Here is a 16,402-nt window from a genome sequence, read left to right on the forward strand (position 1 = left end):
TTGAAAATTAAAATTCGAAAATTTTTTCTAAAGCCTCCAGGGGACTTCGTTTTCGCCCGAAAAAATTTTATGTGCCCTTATAGCATCCGGACCCACAATTGTCTTTAAATAAAAATAATAAGTAAAAAAGTACTAACTTTTCAACATCAAAAAAGTTTCTCTCAGCGTCCATTAACTTTCAAAATGTGTTAAATAAAAAATATTACCTATAACCTTCATAAACGGTATCATTCGTTCGAAAAATAATACACTTTCAGGGTTGACAGGGGAAAAAATTGTCTAAGACAATGATAATTGCTTAAAAAACTGAAAATTAGTTTCGAAGTACTTCACAGCTTTAATTTCACCGTATAATATTCGTTAATGCTGAAAAAGTTTGTTAAAAGTCGTCTTTGCCATCCTCAGAAATCACCCAGGGAGAGGCTAATTATTGATTTGCCCCCCTCTGAAATAGAATGAGCAAATTCATCAGATAGTTTGAATTTTTCTAAAAAATCCACCAAAATCTTTGTGAACTAATTGACGTCTTTGCGAAATCTTTAAGAAATCATTGAGAATCTTTGCGAATTCATTCTTTTTTTTCTGAAAAGTCATTGAAGTCTTTGTTAAAACTTTTAATCTATCCGAAAGGTTTACGAAATATTTGAGATCTTTGTGAAATATTCGAAATCTTTATGAATTTATTGCAATCTGTATAAAATATTTAGAATATTTTGCAAATATTTGTTATATTTTTGAAATCGTACAAATCTTTCGAAAATCGTTTAAGTCTTTGTGAAATCTTTTTAAACTATTAACAATATTTTAAAATTATTTGATAATATTTGTTAATATGTTTAAATCTTAACGATAATTTTTAAGTCGTTCGGAAATCATTGAAATATTTGAGAAGTCTTCCCGGAATATTTGGAAATCTTTTAAATATATTTTTTAATCATTTGTATACTATTGGAATTTTTGTGAAATCATTAGGAAATCATTTAAGCATTTCTGAAATCTTTTAAACCTATCCGAAATCTTTGAAATTTTTTTGAAGTATTTGGTAATATTTGTAAAAATAATTAAAATCTTGATGATATCTTTGCGAAATATTTAAAATCTTTAGAAAATCATTGAAATCTCTTGAAAATATTTTCGAAGTACTTGGTAAAATTTATAAATTGTTGAAATCTTTGCGAAATTGTTGAAGTCTGTAAGGGTGTTTCTCAAGAAGTTGGCCACTTTGGGGAGTGTAGTTTCTGAGAAAAAAGCTGTTCGAATTGACTGAAATTTTTTTATCTTATAGTACTAACTATCAGACAATGGAAAATAAGCGTGGACGCGAAAAAATCCATAAATTAATTTATTAAATTATAACAATGTTGGGAATGACTCACATATTTTGAACGTAGTGAAATCGTGCAAACTAATTAGTTCTCAGTCAATTCACATAAAATTCAAAACAAATTTAATAAAATACAATGTTGTACTACCTTGTCATTCACTTTCTGTTGCTTTTCTGGAATTTATTAAGAAAAAATCTGCCCGCGTTGCGGCCACAGTCTCGTCGTGCGCTACGCGCGTGGCTCGCTTCGCTTGCAAGTTTGAGCGCGCCTAAGGCGCGCGACAGTTCAATCTCGCGCTTTGCGCTCGATAATGGGTTGCCTCGCGCTTCGCGCTCGGATATTTATTCTTTGCATTTGGAATGCTTAAAAAAAAACCGTTATCAAAAAGATCTCTTTTAGATGGCAGTATTTATATGCCTCTTCCTATTCTGAATTGTCTACTTAATTAAGTATAGTCAAAGATTAAGTTTCTCAAAGCTCTGCAAGCTTTGACGCACACATTCTCATCGTGACACTCGCGCTTTGCGCTCGATTTCCGATAGACATTTCTAAACAGGTTTTGTTGAATTTTTTTCTCATAACTTTCGTCGTTTTTCCACACATTTTTTTTATTATTATTTTTTCAACGTTATTTTTCACGAATAAAACAAAAGGTACGCGTCCTATCAAGAAGTGATTCTTAACGAAATTGTAGATCTTTTTTGGGATAACAATTTTTGTTAATTTGTCTTTTTCCGTATCCTACATAGTTTGTCTACAAAATGACATTTTTTATTTTTCATTATTTTTTTGTGCAATCAAAATTTGAATTTTTGAAGAAAATCTAAAAATTTGTCATGATAAGCTTGTAGGTCTTTGAAAAAAAAATGTTTTTCTTCTCTTGAATTTTTTTCATATCGTGTGTTTTTCGGCTTAAAATTTTTATTTTCGGTTGATTTAAAAAATTTTGAAAACGCTATATCTCTGAGAATTTTCTTTTTATCGAAAAAAGTCATGAGCATAAACTGTTTGTTCTTTTTAATACTATAAATATCCATACATAGAATTTTCAAATTCAGAAAAAAGTGGTCTAAAAAATTTTAAAAATGCGCTCACTTTTGGAATTTTTATCAAAAATGGCTGGTTAACGAACTCGTCCTTTCTTTTAGGACCTAAAAAAAGTGCGCCAAATATGGATTTGATTAGTTCATTTTTTCGAGAGTTATCGTGTTTACGGACGGACGGCCGGACGGAAAGACAGACAGACGCCATCGTGAAAACCTGATTTTCGGATTCAGAGGGTCTCGAAACGTGGAGATCCGTTGAAAAACTGTGATGTCAAATTTCCGACAATTCTAATACTTTCTCAATCATAAATGATGAGAAAGTAGAAAATAGGATATACCATTATTTATTTAAATAAACATCACTGATCTCAATAACAACCTTTACCTTGAGTCGAAATAACTTTTTTAATTCCATAATAACAATGACAATTAATTATCCATTGTACCGTCGTGTATTTGAAATCCGAGGAATGCCAAGCACTCCACGTTCCGTCACTGACAGTACAAATAACCTCGAAACTCGAGACTGGGACCGACAGGACATCTCGCGCACGAAAAATTTAATAATATTTCATGTTTGTGCGTATAAAAAATAACCTCATAAATTTATTAAAGCTCAATACATGTCCATTTTCACTCACTGAATTCAAATCTGGCTTTATTTTTTTATATTTCTGAAATAATTGTGCAGTTTTAGATAGGACCGACAGGACATATAATTAAGGTACACGTGTCTGTGAGCACAGTTTAACTAATTTTTTGGAAAGCCAAATTCACTATTTAATTCTCTGCGGGTGAAATTGAGTAAAGAACCATCCGAGTAAAATATCTCACCCAAATTTACATTGATTTAAATATTTTTTCTTATATGAAAACCAATTATATATGCGTGGGGCCGATAGGACATGAAAACAAAGGACAACTTTGAAATTTTTTGTAATAATCGATATAACAATAATCGAAGTTATAAAATGTATTTTTTTATATTATTATTCATACTAATGATATAATTTAGGTTGCAGAGAAATAAATTACGGTATTAGTAGATTAATGTTGCTAAAATCCGAGAAAACTTGTACTGACACAACATTTTTTATGGTTTTTTATTTTTAGCTACAATTAGAAATAATTAAGATCCATCAAAATGAGGGAGATTTTTCTTCATGTTGAGCTCCTAATATGAGAATTTTTTGCATTGCCAATCTCTTCCTTATCATTGATTGCAGAGCTTGGACACAAAATGGGCAACTTTTTGAGAATCACCCGTAAAATCCTTTAAATCTATTAGAAATATTTACGAAACCTTTAAAACCTTTGTTATTTCTTTGGAAAAACATTGAAATCTTCGTGAAATCGTTGAAAATCTTTGCAAAATCATTTTTTGTTTAAAGCCATTAACGTCTTTGTTAAATTTTTTTAATCTATCTGAAATATTTACGAAATATTTGAGATCTTTACAAAAAAAATATTTTTAAACTATCCGAAACCTTTGCGAAATATTTGAAATATTTGTAAAATCTTTAGAAAATCATTGAAATCTTTAGAAAAGTTTTAAATTATTTGATAATATTTGTTAAATAGTTTAAATTTTTGAATAATTTGTAAAAGAATGAAATTTTTTGTGAAAACATTGGGAAATCACTTATGCCTTTGTGAATCTTTTTAATCTATCCGAAATCTTTGCGAAATTTTTTTAATTTCTTAGAAATATTTGGTAATATTTGTAAAAATAATTGAAATCTTTGCAAAATATTAAAAATCTTTACCAAATCTTTGAAAAATCATTGAAATCCTTTTAAAATATTTTCGAAGTGAGTGATATATTTTTGAAATCGTTGAAATCTTTGCGAAATCATTGAAGTCTTTGTGAAACCTTTCTGATATCTTTGAAAGTCTTTGAAATATTTTTGAAACATTTGTGAAATTATTAAAATCTTTGTGAAATCATTGGGATATAATTTTTTTCATATTTAAAAAAGGATTGTAATCTCGGTGAAATATTTGAAAAATCGTTGAAATTTTATTAATCTATCCGAAATCTTTGCGAGATATTTAAAATCTTTACGAAATCTTTGACATCTTTGGGAAATCATTAAAAGCCTTTAAAAATATTTTTGAATTATTCGTGAAATTTTTTTAATCTTTGTTCAATTATTGACAATTAATTCATCCATTTGCGAAATCTTTTAAATGTATCGAAAATCTTTGTTAATTTTTTGGAAATATTTTTAATAGCTTGAAATATTTGCTAATATTTGTGAAATTTTTGTAATCTTTGGGAAATCACTGATTTCTTTGGGAAATCTTTTAAACCTATCCAAAATGTTTGCGAAATATTTGTAATAGACATGTTTCCACAATATTTGTAAAATTTTTGAAATATTTCTGCAATTATTAAAATTGTTGCGAGATTATTGAAATCTTTGTACAATATTTGAAATATATCGGAAGTTTTTATGAAATAATTGATGTCTTTGTGAAATTTTTGGAAAACCAATGAAGCCTTTGTAAAATCTTTTAAATCTACCCAACATATTTGCAAACTTTGTGAAATTTTTGAAATCTTTAAGAAAACATTAGAATCTTAGTCAAATCTTTTTGAAATCCTTACAAATCTTTGCGAAATCTTTGACAACATGAATTTTATACCTGTATTTATGATTATTCATTATTTGCTATTTATTGTTTATTTATTATTATTTATGTAAAATTTTTATCTAGAACCAACCCCCTTGTATTGTGCCCGGAAAGTGATAGATATAAGAATCTCACTGATTTACAGTGAAATTCCACTGATTCGAATTAAGAGACAAGATTCTTGTCACATTCAAGGCAAAGTATTATAAAACTAATTTTCAGTTTAATAAAAATTATTATTTGTTGAAACAATTTTTCCCCTGTCAATCCTGAAGATGCATTATTTTTCGAATAAATGATACCGTTCATGAAGATGAACAGTAAAATTTGTAATTTAACATATATTTTAATTGTTGAAACAAACGCGTTATATGCTTGTCGCCTACACGGACTAATTTTTTGCCTGTATGTCTATTTGAAATCAATGGTTTAGGGAGCTCGGTCGTACGTTAAATTATACGAGTTGTTGCAAAATACACATTACTGTATTATCGCATCTTTAGACAACTTCTTTTTACGATACGGAGTAACTTTACCGCTCGAGGTTTTTCTAAATTAAATAATTTTGTGATACTTCTTCTAATGCAAGTTTTAAAAACACTCTCAGGCATCAACATTGATTTTTAAAACATTTTTTTACATTGTTCATCATTTGTATCCTTTGCTTAACTATGCTACGCATATTTCTTTAGCATTACACAGTTTTTTTATTTTTGTAAACTATTGTATTTTGCTTTTTTGTTATTGTTTTTGATTTTGGACTTTGAGTTTTTACTCGGAGAATCAGTATGTCTCATTTTTACACGGAAGAAATTTTGTTCCGTTTTTACTCGGAAGATTTGTTTGTTCCCTTTTTATTCCGAAAAATTTATGTTCCATTTTTACTCCCAAATTTTATATATCCCGTTTTTACTTTCAGCCGCTCAATTGTAATCTAGAATCCTAATATTTAAGGGGGTTATTATTAATTTCGATCGAAATTGTTTGATTTTGATTGCATAGTGAAAACTATAATTCTGAGAATCGATACAATAATGTTTATAACACACTGAAAAAAAAAGATTCTCGTCGAGTCTCGATACGAGACGAGAGTTTCTTGGTTTGAGATCGAGACGAGTCTAATTTTCTATCTCTTATGAGATCGCGATCGAGAGTTGAGTAAAATCTCGTATCGTCTTACTCTCGTGAAGCTCGATGTATATTACAACGTATCTAATATTTCAAATCAATAATACTGTTTTCGAACAAATAACACTGATGCCCCTATGGAGGGCTACACTTCATTTTTGTTTAAGTCAAAAGTGGTACGAAAATTTTTTTCTTCACTGGCACTGGAAACTTACCCGTTGAATATTATAAGGAAACTTTCCCAGTCTAAAGGGCCATCCATACGTTACGTAACTGTAACAACTTTTTGTTGTGGTAGAGTGTTCGAAAAAATTTTACGATCTGTTACATGAAAGGGGTTATGGGATAGTCGACACTGTTACGTAATATTAATTTTTAACAAATTCGAAAGTATAGTATAATTACAATGAACGATTGCATATTAGGTAATGTTATAGATTCCAATATCGGAATAATTATATTCATATTTTGATTATTTTTGTCATCATTCTGTAGAAAGATGTCCACGAAAACAAAGTTTTTCGAACTTTTTGAGGTTACTACCACCCTCAAAATTATTCAGCATTTTTTAAGTTTAACGGGCTCTGCAATATTTCTAAAGACCCTCAGGTTTGGTGATATCCTTTGTAAATTTTACGACAGATTAAGCAAGAAGTAAAAATATCTAAAACCTTTATTAAAGGGTTTCAATTTTCAGAATTCTTGTTAAAAATATAAAGTTAAGAAATGTGAAAAAATATTGTAGAAAATGGTATACTCTCGTTTTATTACATTTTATTATCGTGTTATATTTTTTTTTATTATTTGATGATACATTTTAATTTTCGAGGCAAGTATAGTTCTTTATAATTTATAGTCGAGAAAACCCTAGGTGAAAGGGCTGCTTAGTTTCGGTCAACGAGTGTATCAGCGGACACATGTTAAAGTTTACTTTCTGTGAATATTAAAAGATACATGCAAGTATACTACGATTAGCACTTTTATGAATTATTTTAATCTATCCAAACAATTTACAGCATTATTATTAATATCTTGTGACCAAAATATTAATAATCAACCTTTTTTTGACAAGTTTGCATATAAAGGCGTTTTCCTGCATTCTGATGATGTCTAAAATCTTGGATGTTAAGTCCACTACTACACATAGACTACATTTTATACAATTAAAGTTTTGTTCAAATATGAAAGAATAATAAAAAAAAAAGTTTGGATTTTAAGGTATTATCAGAATAAAGTACACTACCAAAGGATATACACGCACCTGTTTTTTGAGCTGTTGCGAAAATGCCTTTATTTTTATAATATTAACATATGTGGGCGTCCGCAAGAAAAGGGCCCTCATCGCCGTTTCTAGTTTAGGAGATATTCGTGTTTTTCCAAGACAGGTTTAGAACAGTTATTTTCGGATTTGAGAAGAGGATGATACTAGGACCTATATACACAATTTATTTACAGTACACTCGTCTTCCGAAAGCAACCAAAAGGAGGTGTATTTTATGTAAGAAGAAAGTATAACACGTGCGCTTATGGCACTCGCAAACCTCAGATGCATTTTCCTTAAAATGTGGTTTCTCGAACTTCCAGTTCCAAAAATGCCCCGGCAACTCGTTTTTCAACCTAAAGGGTTCTTCTTTAGCTTAAAATTCTGGGAATTCATCCAGCGATATGACCCTTAGTGTAATTAAATACCTACCATACGAGCTCTTTTCATGCGGACGCCCAAATGAAATTTTTTTTTCTCGTAATGCCGCAAAATGTTTTAAAATTTCTGCATCTAATATGCCCAAGTTGAAGGTAAGTCAGAAAATTATGGGGAGGAGTGGCGTAAACGGTTTCACCACCTTGTAGATCCACGCCGGCTGTTCGAATTTTAAAACTAGTATAGAGCTTAATGTCTCTGTTTTTTATTTTTACAGCAAAAATGTAATATTTCCCAGATTTTTCAAAAACGAATGCTGAAATAAAATTTCTCACTTTATGGCAATGATCCTTAAATGTTAGACGTTAGATGTTTTGTTTTCATATTAGATTAAATTTATTAGAATAAAGACTACTCTCTCACAACATGAAATATTTTGAAAGGCAAATATTTTTGTCTTGCTGTATACAATAAAACGAAGATAAATTTGTATAAATTCTTCTAATACAAAGAGCCTGATAGATGGACACGTTTTATTTTTAATTATATAAAATATCAAAAAACAGAGACTACTCTCTCAGAACGAGAAATATTTTGAAAGACGAATAAACGGTTTATTGTTTTTCTACACAATAAAATGAAGCAAAATTTTTGAAAGGAATAAGAGATTATAATTATAGAGGACACTAAACCGCAACACAAACATCGACGAGATCAGGTCATTAAACATAGATAGACTCTCATTCAAAATTGATATTAAATTAAAACTTGCCATTTAAAAGTTTCAATTCAAAAGATTGAATCAGAAAGCCTCTGGAAGGCATACAAGGACCATTCACCGAATGTCAATCGTTTTCTACTCTTTTGTTCCTGAAAACCTGTCGCATTCTTTCGACTCGGAGCAGTTAGTATTACCAGTCTCCCCAGCATTCCAAATATCTGGTCAGAGAAATGTGTTAAGAACCCATACGCCACAAGCGAAGACGAATCACGGTTCTTGGAACTCGCTTCTCTCGAGATTTGAAAAACCTAATCCGCGAAGCGCAGATCATAGCAATCGTCTCGTAATTGGAAGGTTCTGATCGACCAAAGGATCCAACAAGATTCGAGAAGCTCAGATTCTAGACTGCAGGCCTACGCATTAAGTCAACGTTGGCCAAAAACATTGTCATTACTTCGATGTGCTTAGGAGACCAGTTTCAGCATAGGTTCAGATATAAAGAACACGAGAGGAGAAGAAGGAAAAGGAATAAAAAGATAAAGAAGAAAAAAAATAAAGAATAAAGATAGCAAAAGAAGTTTTCGAGGGAAGTCAGTTCGTGATTAAACAGCATTCGATCCACGATTAAGAGAATATTTGCAACCATTCATCAGTTTACCTACTTATAATTGTTTAGCAGAATTATGGACAGGCTTAATTTTTAAATTATTTTAATATTCAATACAAAATTAAAAGCTTTTCAAATATTTTTGCATTTTGAATTTTAAAATGTCAAAGATTCGAATGTATAATTCTTTGATCCTCAAAGATTAAAAACAAAATCTAATTCAATCAGTCAAACTTGTGAAAACAATTCCGAAAATTAATATTATATGATGGATTCGTGATACCTGGTAAATATAATCTCCTGCAGTTCTGATCCTGTTTTTAATTCCAGTAACCATCCTCGGTCATTGTTGGTCGGATAGATCAACAATTATTCCATCATCTGTAATAAACAAATCTTTTAATGCTTTTTTAAACTTTTTTTTTTAATTTTTATGAAATCAAAATATATATTTAACGCTAAAAACAATTGTTTTTAAGCTGCCCGCCGTGCGAGAACATTCACATTGATCACAGATTTGAGAACGTCTGTCGGATCAAGCTCTCGGATATTTTCGCGCTCAGCTAGTTTCGGTCCTCGGCTGAGGACGCGGAAAAAAAGTTTCGACTTTCGTGAGATTCCTGTATGTTTTAGTATATATCGATCCAAGATAATGTGCAAAAGGTTTTGCCAATGTGCTTTGTGATTATCATTCACGCACAGGTAGACTCTTTGCTTGAAATATACGGAGAAAAATGGATAGTAAGCCTGAACATCTAGAGATTCTATACAGTGTCGGGGTGATTATATGTCAGCTTTAAATATGGGACAGCCGCCTAGTTGGTGAAGCATACCATATGCGGCGTGTCAAAATTTGACGATTAGCTTCACTATTTCAGATTGTAATGTTGACGATCCTGAAATTTGAACCTGATTATCCCAGAAATTTTAGCTAGATTATCTCTGAGTGTTAACTTAATCATATCAGAGGGTCAACTTTATTAACTGTTGTCCTTTTTCTGCGTAAACATATATATTCATGAAAGTAAGAGATACGAGACAGACATTCAAATTATTAAATGAAACTTGAAAAAAAATTTATATCGAATCCATCAACCCGTGTGGAAAAAGCCTCGTTGAGACCTCTTAGGGTGAGGGCCCCTGGCGGGGGCCCGTATGGGTGTTCCAATATGGTTGTTCCATAGGGGCCCTCGCATGGGGCCCAGCTCGCTTGCCCTCACGGATCAACGATTAAAATTTCGAAGTCTAAAGGACATATATTTTTTTGACACCAGAAATTTTAAGGTTTCATGAGTTCAGACTTACAAACAATAAATTTCTGTCAAAAATTGTATGACACTTTTCTGAAATTCGAACTTTCACCATTTGTATGTTCCATGAGGGTCCCCGGTGAGGGCCAAGCTCAGTTTCCCTCACGGATCAACGATTAATATTTCTAAGTTCGAAGGGTGAATATTTTGTTGACACTACTAATTTTAAGGTCCCAAAAACAACTTTTTCCTGTTTTTTTAAAGAAAAAGATTCTAAGTTTCATCTTTATGAAAAATTTTAAATGTTAATAAAAAATGTAATTCCCCATCATGGTAAAAAGTTGTAAAGTAGTCTGCAACGTGAAAAAAGGAAATATTACGCGAAGAAAAATGGTAATCGATTTAAATTATTTATTTAATAATTAGGTGCAATTGCAGAATAGAGGCCAGAAACACCCCTTTGACAGGTCCCAAAAATAATTTTGTCAAAAACCTACCCTTTTCCAACGTTTCGTGGGGGCCCCCTTTCTTCGGCGCACGTCACATATTTATTTGTTTTATACATTTTTTTGTATAAAAAAATGAATATTATATATAAAACTTAACACTATATATACACTATTTATAATTTTTCCGCCTGGGTTGATTGCATATGCACAAAAACTTTGACAACATATTACTTTAAGCACGAGAGGCTGAATAAACGGCATCAATGCACTGAATTGCAACATTTTTAACGCTGGAAAACTCATAAAAATATATAAATGCGCATTACAAATCTCGCAAGTCTTGTTTCTTTACTAACGAATTAAGAAATTTTGAGCACGTTTTCAGCCAAACCACTTAAGGGCATGTGATGCTTCGTCGTGTGGTGAATTGAGTTCAGTTCCCTTGGATGTTTTTCCACAAAAATCAAAATTTTTGAAAACTGAATTCGGAGATGCTATAAAATATTATAACTGACGACCCCGGACTCTTTTTTTAGGGATAACAAAAAAATTTATTTTGCTAAATAACAATTTTATGCATGTGCATTATTTTGAGGTTAGGATCGTTTTTCAGCTCTTCGTCATTCCGATAATGTAGGTCTCTGTCGTACCGATGATATCGGTAGCATTCAAAAATAATTATAGGAGATAATTGTAACACACATAACCTCAAAATACAAACACATCAAATTTATTCAAATTAAAATTGTTCTGAATAAAATCACAAAAAAAGAGTGCGGAGACGCCCGTTAGCGCGTTGGCTATCATTTCCCAAATTTTTAAGACACAATCTTTATTATTGTACGAAAAAAGGCCGTGGGAACCTAACACTGGCAAACTCGATAATTTTCTAAATATCACATGCCCTTAATTCAATCTCAAACATGTTCTCCACCTTTTATACACTCTCCAATCTCCACAGTCCACACATGTTCAAAATATCAACAAATGTCTTAAATTAATTTAAAATTTTGTGTGTAACACGGCAAACATGTCATACGACAGTCGCTCCGAAAATGGATTTCGGGTGTGCTCGCTCAGCGTTCGGTTGAGTTTGTGACGCAGCCACTTCTGACTGACACTCTGGAGTTTTAATTTGATTATCCTGAATGTGAATCTCATACCCATGTGGATATTCAAACGGACTATAAAATTATAGAATTTCTATGAAGAAAAAATTGTGAATGGTACTTGGTACTATCTAGAAAATCAAACTGACCATCTAAATGTAGACACTCCAAGTTTGACTATCCATTTTTATTCGTGTGCGTGTCCGGCTGGCTTGGAAAATCGACAACTCCGGTTACATTGATTTTATTTTTAATTTCAAATAACTTTTTCTCGTGAATTTTCAAAGCTTTCAGATAGAATAGATGAAATTTTCAACAATTACAAATTTATAATAAAAAATGTATATTTGTTAAAATTGGAGAAGTTACAAAGTTTTTGGTTTTAAAATAGAATTATATAGTACTCGTTTAAAAGTTACGCAATAAGGTTTGTGCCAGTGTAATGTGACCCTCTCATCAATAGGGATTTGAATATCACTGTTCAAAACTTCATTGCATAACATTTAAATTGTACGAACGATCCCATACTTACCTCTTAGGAGTAAAAAGTAGCCGTGAGAACGATTTTTTTTAAATTAGGAAGGACATGAGTCCTCAAATTTCGAAAAATATCAGATGTTTACCATATTTTTTATTCAAAGTTTCATTTATTTAGTTGGACAGCTTGAAATTTTTTCGAAAAAACCCATATTTTACATTAAAAATAAAATTAATCTAACCAGAGCTATCTCTCTAGAGAATTCTTTATGTACAGAAGCTTACTTGAAAATATTACAAAACCTTCGAAACCCCTACATTTAAAAATATTGTAAACTTGTATTGATTTAAGATTAAAACGAAAATTAATTTACTTATGGCTCCATCTGCCGTAAGCGTAAGGAACACTTTCTCATTATAAATACTAGCTTGCGCTAGATTTCTTGTATGTATTTCTATAATTGTTCAATAAATTATGTAATCTTATTTCTTGTATATGTAAACAGTATTCACACCCGTGTAAATATTTTTCAATCTGATTCTGACCCATGCTTCATTAAAATTATTTGATAAAATATGTATAATAATTAACATTCTAATTACTGTAAGATTTTTCTATTTAAAAAAATGCGACTTTACAGGTCTTTCTGAAAACACGCATTTCTTTTGTAGATTTTCTTTATATATCAAGTTGTTTGGATAAAAGTTTGAATTTTCGATTTTTTAATAGAAGTTTTGCTGTTTAAAAGAAAGGCGTGAGTTGCATCAGAAAAAGGTTCAACGTGACTTTGTAGGCCTTCTTAAAAGCAACAATGTGTTTTTTGGAGAAGAACATTTTTTGATCAATAAAACCCCTTACAAAATACTACAGACTTTCTATATAGTACGATACCCTGCAGACAGAGAGACATATTTGAAATCAAATTGTATCTGACTCAGGACGTCTCAAGGTGTGGAGATTTGATGTAAAGCAACAAAGTCAAATTTTACATAAAACTAATTATAAAAATGTATGATAACTAATCATTGGAGTCAAATTTAAATATGTATTGAGGAAAAATAATTTTTTGGTTGAGAAAACCCAAAACATAACTACCGGTATATAGTTACTCAGTCTTCATTTTCGAGAAGGAAGAGGCAATAGGAAATAAAATTATATTTTATGCATTAGGGTGCCTTTTTCTCGATGTAAAGGCAGTTTTCAAGGAATTTAATGGTTCGTAAATTTCTCAAAATATATTTATATATTTCAAAATACATTTGCTTCAATTAAGATTAGGATAAAATGGCAGGAAAAGGGAATATAATGTTTTCATGAACTGCGAATGACTTTTTCTCTATCCAAGGGTCAAATTTGAGGATTGTAATAGTCCGTATATTTCTTACAAAATACCGGATATTTTTATTATCTTGAGATATCAAATTATATCAAGAAATATGCTTAGATTTTTCTGAACGAACGTGTAAGTCGCAAGTTCCGGTGCGACTACTGGGGAAAAAGTTTTTATTACAAACATTTATTACTTAGGATACATATTTCTTGAAATATTTCGATGTCTTAAGACAAAAAAACACCCTATATTTATATGTTTCGAAATGATTCTGTTTCAATTTAGATTAGGATAAAATGCCAGGAAATAAAATTATAACAATTTTATTCATTTAAGCTGCTTTTTTTCTCAATATAGTGATAGTTTACAAGGGCTGTAATGGCTCTTAAGTTGCTTTAAACACACCTGAATTTCCCAAAGTATACTTATTCTTCGATTTAAAGCCAGGATAAAATAACACAAAATGAGATCATAAAATTTTATGCATTGGTGGCGCTCTTTTCTCAATTCAAGGATAGTTCATGAGAGTTGAAATTATTTGTAACTTTCTTAAAATTTTACTACGTGTTCCGAGATACATATTCCTCGATTTTGAGATGGATAAAATAATAGGAGATTTAGATCCACCATGTACTAGCTATGCCAAACCATATATGTATATGTATAATGAACAATTTAATGTATATATATTTCAAACTTCTAAGTTAAAAAAATGAGGATACGAAAATACGAAAAATCGAAATTGTTTTGAATTTAAATGAGTCTCCAAGACTCAAAAGTTTCTAGGCTTCCCGGGATTTCCAATTTTAAAATTCAAGCCATACCAAAATTTTAATTTTAATTATTCAAGACTGAAATGCAAATTAAATAATTAAAACTGGAATTCTTTGAAATATTAGAATATTAATTTAGAATAGGAAGCATGTACAAGTAAGGTTTCAAAAATTAAAGGATTTTACAATCTAATCGACGATTAAATCTGACATTCAATTTGAAATTCATTTTTAAATAAAATATCTTAACTTAAAATCTTTGCAAATTGAAATATTTTCATTTAAAAATGCCTGCATATTACACTATTTCAAAAAGGATTTGTATAATAATTTCAATGTAATTTAAATTAAATTTTTAGACCCGAGAAAATCTTGTTCATTACTTCCTTCAGTGTTTTCCTTGAAAAATTGAAAAACTTCAAAGTATTAAGAATAAAATAAATGGTAATTTAAAATCTAAACAAATTAAATAATTTAATTTATCTGAAATAGGCAGAATAAGCGCTCGGTTCCTGCCCGCGGAGCGGCAGCAAAATAGCACTTTACTGTATAGCGACGAGTGGCACGTTAAGTGACAGCAAGGAGGAAGAAGTGAGTGCGAAGTGAAAGAAAAAATTGAGAAGAATTCATTTTGAACCTAAGTTAAACTACGAAGTGGATTTTGGCGTCAAAATGTCACCCCACATGCGTGCGTACGCGGAACAATTAAGTGCCTTTTTAATTCCACTCCTTGGACAGATAAATTCACGCTTATTCTGCCTACTTCAGATAAAGTATCGTATGCACCACGGCAGTAAAGGTTTTATACCCGGATGCAGTTTTACCGTCAACACCTTCGGCACGAAAGCTAAATTATGCATCCTCGTATTAAGTTCAACTTGACTGGCTAGGTATGTGGACTACTATTTTTTTACGTGAAACATTTTATAATTTGAAGCGGTCAAAAGTAAACATACGTTTAAACCCTATGAACAAATTTTCAAAATTGAAACATTAAATTCATTATTGAATTCGTTAAGGAATAAAAAGGTTACCTATAAATTGTAAGAATAAAGCATAAAACCATTTCAATTTATGAGTCTGAAGTTCCTAACGTTTACGAATAACGAAAAAAAATTGTTTTTTTCAAACTTAAGAAAGCTGCCATTTTACAGTAAAAAATAGTTGCATACAATCCTAAGAACTGCCTCAAGCAGCTTCAACCCTTCAACGCATATGGAACTCACCCTCCTCTCCCCTAAATTTTCCGAAAATTCAATAAAATTAACCTAATTGAAAACTACACCAGGTTTTTGCTAATATGGTTTTCTGCTAATGCCAAAAAAGCAGGAAAAAAGTTTCATCCCCATATCTCATGTGGAACTCCCCCCTCTCACACCTAAGTATAATTTGAAAATTCGTTAAAATCAACCTAATATAAAAATACGCTCGATTTTTGTTTATATGGTTTTCTGTTGATGACAAAAAAGCAGGAAAAAATGTTCATCCCCATATCTCTGGCGAACTCACCCCACTCACCCATAAGCATATTTTGAAAATTCAAAAAAATCAACCTAATTAAAAAATACGCCCGATTTTTGCTGATATGGTTTTCTGTTGATGCCAAAAAAGCAGAAAAAAAGTTTTATCCCCATATCTCACGTGGAACTCACCCCACTCACCCTAAAGTATATTTTGAAGATCCAATAAAATCAACCTAATTAAAAAATACGCCCGATTTTTGCTGATATGGTTTTCTGTTAATACCAAAAAAGCAGGAAAAAATGTTCATCCCCATATCTCATGTGGAACTCACCCCACTCAACCCTAAGTATATTTTGAAAATTCGTTAAAATTAACCTAATTAAAAAATACGCCCGATTTTTGCTGATATGCTTTTCTGTTGATGCCAAAAAAGCAGAAAAAAAGTT

General features: G+C 30.9%; 1 protein-coding gene across 5 annotated transcripts in view; it reads right to left on the reverse strand.

The window, feature by feature from the left end:
* LOC117169422 (protein decapentaplegic) overlaps positions 1–16,402 on the reverse strand; it is a 208,222-nt gene that overhangs the window by 133,451 nt on the left and 58,369 nt on the right. For 4 of the 5 annotated variants that reach the window (XM_033355793.1, XM_033355798.1, XM_033355792.1 and 1 more), the window contains exon 2: positions 9,387–9,484. The exons of the other annotated variant lie outside the window; for it this stretch is intronic. The gene's annotated coding sequence lies outside the window, so the exon portion shown is untranslated. The remainder of the gene's footprint in view (positions 1–9,386; positions 9,485–16,402) is intronic. 5 annotated transcript variants of the gene reach the window in all.

The sequence above is a fragment of the Belonocnema kinseyi genome, chromosome 3 (genome assembly GCF_010883055.1).
Source record: "Belonocnema kinseyi isolate 2016_QV_RU_SX_M_011 chromosome 3, B_treatae_v1, whole genome shotgun sequence".
Lineage (NCBI taxonomy): Eukaryota > Metazoa > Arthropoda > Insecta > Hymenoptera > Cynipidae > Belonocnema > Belonocnema kinseyi.